We start from the raw sequence: 5,400 nt of genomic DNA, 5'->3' as shown, positions 1-5,400 counted from the left end.
GCCATATATTTTCCCGTATATGCACATAAATGTGAAATATATGTAAGACGCATATATGTATACACGCATATATGGCGCATATATGTATACACGCATATATGGCGCATATATGTATACACGCATATATGACGCATATATGTATACACGCATATATGACGCATATATGTATACACGCATATATGACGCATATATGTATACACGCATATATGACGCATATATGTATACACGCATATATGACGCATATATTTATACACGCATATATGACGCATATATTTATACATGCATATATGTACTTATTTCTATAGTACATACTTTCACATGTATTAGGGATACAAACCTTATATCTGAATGCCTTGAAATTAAATGCCTATAGTTGGAGATTGTCTATTGTGTGAATACCAAATATAGTATTTTAATACAATAATGCAGTGTTTTCTTTGTCATTTTTGACAAATACATCCACAAAGTACCATAACCATATGCCACAGCTTTAAAAATGCATCAGTATCACATGCATGTACACTGTAAAACTTTTCACTGTAAATTTACAGTTAAATACTGGCAGCTGGGTTGCTATCCACATACTGTATTTTTACAACACTACTACAGTAAACAGCATTTACAGTACTCCACTGTAATTACCAAATACAGTATATACCACATTTTACATTAAACTTGTCGACAGCAATAAATTGTATTTTTACAGGGAATACTGCTTTTATTATTACATAATTAAAATATTATACTTTAAGGTTTCATAAGAGTAGTCACACTAGGAAAAAGAAAACATTTTCTGGGTTTTAAAACATTTATTTAGTTAAATTGCCTTCTGTGAACATGTTGGCTGAATTACCTTTTAAACATAAAATGCAATTTTAACACTTAAACAGGTAACAGTTAGCACTTAATTAAAGGAATAGTTCACCCAAAAATTTAAATTAGCACATGATTTACTCACCCTCAAGTCATCCTAGGTGTATATGACATTATTCTTTCAGACGAATACAATCAGAGTTCTATTAAAAAATGTCCTGGCTCTTCCAAGCTTTATAACGACAGTGAAATGCTGTTTCTTTTTTGAAGTCCATAAAAGTGCAAACGAAATCCCATTCAAAGTCTGCAAGGTTTCGCAGAAGTGAGGACACCTGTAGGCTTACAGTGGTGTTCTTGTTTTGCACAACTTGGCCAGTTTTCTTTGAAGTTACTTGTCCTTTCTTTGTTTTTGATCCACGTTCAGGATTGATGTCAAGAAAGCGTCTAAAAGGCAGAAAAAAACAACAATTAAATATTATTAACTGAGTGTATATATTTTGACAAAGAGAGACAGCACAAAAGCGGTCTAAAACTGAACAACATGAAAAAAAAAAAAAAATGCAATGTTGGATGTTGTGGAAAAAAAAATGCAATGTTGGATGTTGTGATCAATAACTGATATTTTTTCTGCCCTGGTAAAATACATCAACTCAATGTGTCTGTTTACATGCACACTGTCAACTAACTAAATTTTTGGAAGTGGGGTTGCCAGATTTAAAGTTTTATTCTACAACTTCTACTCATCACCCAGCTCATTAACAATATCATGCCCTCATCCGGTGCCATCAGAGTATCAGTGGAAAGGCAGTCTTTAGACTCTCCGTTTATATAGAGCACACACTGCCAGAATCCAGCCCAAACCTTTGTGACAGAAATAATTTAACTTAATTGCAAGCCTTGCAATGTTTATTGCATATATGACAACATGATTTACCAGACTAAAATGCATGTTTGCACCCAAAAATTTTTATTCTGTCATTATTACTCACCCTCAAGACTTTTGTTCATCTTCGGGACACAAATGAAGATATTTTTGATGAAATCTGATAGTTTTGTCCTTCCATTGATATCAATATCATTGCAACTGTCAAAGCCCAGAAAAGTGGTAAAAACATTGGTAAATATATAGCTACAGTGGTTCAACCTAAATATTATGAAGCAGGGTTTCTGCACATTTTTTAAAGTCAAATTTAAGGCTTTTTAAGACCTTTTTAAGACCCGAAGAAATCAAAATTAATACCATGCATTAGGGGTGAGCAATATTGACAAAATATGTCTCGATCGATATTTTCAAAGTTTTCTTGATAATAATTAGATAACATTTTACGGATTGTGTTTCTGTGCTTGGTGCCATGGCTTGTTTAGGCCTGTTGACAGCTGACTGACAAAGATATTCATATTCTATGCAGTGGTCAGTTTACAGCAGTGACAGAAATTTAGGGCTGGTCCGAATACCATTTTTTGAGCTTCGAAGCTTCGATAGGAATTAACATCGAATATTCGAAGCTTCGGAGGGAGGGGGCTGAACATATTCTTCTCTCTAATAAAGGCAGGAATCTCTATGCGTCTGTCTGTTTGCATTTAGATTATTTATCTTGCATTTAGAACCGTTCATCCAATCGACTTCACGAGTGCAGTGTCACATTTGGTGCAATATAGACACGCGAGACGTGACACGTTCAGAATTAATAAACTTTTAATACAGAACAGCGCGAGCGGGAAGCGCGCGCGCGCCTCACGCGCAGGGCTACGAGAACGGACACTGCACTAGTGATACAAAACACAGCCTAATATTTTTCTGAGTAACAAATAACTCTCAAATCAGAAATCAGCAGCACAGTAATTACTGACACAGTAAAGGGTAGGCTAATATATTGTTTCTATTCTATTTCCACAATGTCAAAGCAACGCAGCTTATAGCCTACAAGCTGAGGCATGCACTTCTGCCCATACAAACTCCGCTGTTCTGCGCTCTAAAATAAGAGTATTGTATTTCGCCCAAAAATGCTAAAAAAATAACCGTGTGAGAGCGTGTTTTAGGCTATATCATGTTATAGCCAGATATGACGATTACAGCACGCGTCACCGCAGATCAGCATCTATTCATCAAGCCAACGTGCAAACTATCGCAAATCAAAGTGAAAGTGGGTCGCAGATGCTTTAACACACAATCAACTTCATTAAAAGTAAAGAACCGAAATGATCTTACCAGGGCTGTTGCCGCTCTCTTATTGCGGTCTTTGATTTAGAAATTTTAGCTGACGATCAGTAAAATGCAGCTTATCTGTTGCTAGTGACGTGCACTCCATTACATCTGCCTATAGCGCGGGATTTGAAGTTCGGATTCATATCCGTTTTGCAAAAACACATTTATGTGTTCATTGTTCATATTGATAAATCAGAGAGAACTATCCGATCTGAGAAAACGCATGACAGCCCCATTCAAGCGCGAATGGGAACCGTTTCTAGGGGGATGCCAGGTGTGAAAAAAAAAATAAATAAATTTAAAACGAATATTCGAATGTCAAATTTGAAAATCGAATACCAACCCACCGAACGAATATTCGAATACTCGAATATTCTGGTACAGCCCTACAGAAATTAACATTTTTTATTAAGGGGTAATATATTTGCCACCTTAAATTGATTTCAAGGGGCATTTTCACCTATATACGGACATTTGTAGATGTTTCAACAAGATATCTTTCACATCTACTGCAGTCAGATTCACCCGTGTCCACTCTGAAGGAATCACTCACATGGCTGGGCACTAGTATGACACATCAAGGATGTTAAGAGGCTAAAAGCAGGTTTAAAAATTGAAGTCAACAGGGTGCAACAGGGTTTAAAAAGAGGATAACACTGTGTAGGCAACACCGATTTTTGTCGTTGTTCTCTGTATTGACAGCACTCCAAATTTACAAAAAAATTAGCTCAATGTTAAAATTGACCGGAGTTCTCCTTTAAGGTTGCACTAGTTACATGGATTATTTAAATAATGTTTTTACTAGCTTTCTGGGCCTTAAAAGTTGCAAAGACGTTGCTGTCTATGGGTGGTTCAGAAACCTCTCAGATTTCATCAAAAATATCTTAATTTGTGTTCTGAAGATGAACGAAGGTCTTACAGGTTTGGAACGACATGAGGGCGAGTAATTAATGACAGAATTTTCACTAATCCTTCAACTGAAAACAACTTGCACCGATATATCTTAAAATATATGACTGCCACTGTTTTATCTCAAGATGCACACCAGTAATGTTTTTTTTTTTTTTTAATGATACATTATTATAAAAGCTGCTTAAATACCCTAATTTTATTAAGGCCTAGACCTGGCTTAAGCTAAGCCCTGTATGGAAACCAGGGCCATATTGTTCATACCAGTAGTCAACATAATAAATACTGTCAAGTCAAGGTTAGTGACACAATTCAGTCTAATATATATATATATATATATATATATATATATATATATGAATGGCAAATATGCCAATGACTAACCTCTGACCAAACTCAAGGTGCTGCCTCTTCCTGGTACTGCAAGCTGAAGTTATAGGAGGTGGCAAACAGCGCTGCCAGGCCAGTGATGAAGAGGCTGTGATCCTTCACACACACCTTGACCTTCCAAACTTAATATCCAGCACTGGTTGCTTAGAGATTGACCTGTAATGGAATAAAAAAGAAAATTAAAAAAAAGAATAAATAAATAATATTAATAATTAAAATAACTACTGTGGGTTCCACTGTGGTTCGATGTAGTTGTCTATTCATAGTTCTATGAATTAAATTTTTCAACTAAAAATTAAAATTGGTTAGAATGCTAAAATGCACTGGCATATAATTTTGTTTGTTTTAAGCATAAACTCACTTAATTTTGACTTATTTTTTCAGAAAACAAGACAATTTTTACGTGTCTAATAAATGCTTCTTCATGTAAGAATTGTAGATATCTGGACTGGAAACAAAATAAAAACACTAATTAAGAAAAACATATTTTGCAGTAGGGTGAGTAAATGATGGCTTTTCATTTTAGGTTTCATCTACCCCTTTAATGTTTACATACCAGGAAATAAGTCGTGGACTTTCTGGCAAATGTAGATTGCTGGACATCAGCGATGCAAATTTCTGAAACAATTTTTAAAAAGGACAGCACAACCTTGATCAACAGAACCCAAAACATAAAACATATTACAAATTAATGAGATTTGCTGAATAATCTCTACTTATCTGCTTGAAGGATAACACCGTCTAACTTCTTTGAATTAGGGAGTAGTTGTAGGACCATGGGATGGCAATCAGGAACAGGCCTACTACATTTGAAAACAGCATTAGGAACATGGATTTTCATGTGCTAGCAAAATTCTGACAACGATTCAAAAGCACGATCACAGAACTGACAGAATTTGACAGCATTTTTTTTTTTTTTACAACATAGACTATAACTGTAACACTACTTAAAAGCACTTACATTAACAATGGCCATCAGATTACAAAGCCTAAAACGAAAAAAATATCAAATGCACGTCATGCAAATAGCATGGTAAAGGTTGTCTATTATATGAAATGTCGAAGTTAACGTTACTTGGTAA

The 5,400-nt window shown here is 35.1% G+C and overlaps 1 long non-coding RNA gene across 1 annotated transcript; it reads right to left on the bottom strand.

Moving 5' to 3' along the window:
- Positions 1-389: 389 nt before the first annotated feature.
- Positions 390-5,106, bottom strand: LOC307155620. Its single transcript, XR_013820539.1, has 3 exons — positions 4,875-5,106; positions 1,803-1,897; positions 390-1,257 (listed from the first exon to the last, which is right to left on the bottom strand). It is a non-coding gene; the product is annotated as an uncharacterized lncRNA (long non-coding RNA).
- Positions 5,107-5,400: the final 294 nt, after the last annotated feature.

Source organism: Squalius cephalus, assembly GCF_949319135.1.
Source record: "Squalius cephalus genome assembly, chromosome: 3".
Classification (NCBI taxonomy): Eukaryota; Metazoa; Chordata; class Actinopteri; order Cypriniformes; family Leuciscidae; genus Squalius; species Squalius cephalus.
This window is presented reverse-complemented; position numbering and strand designations above follow the sequence as displayed.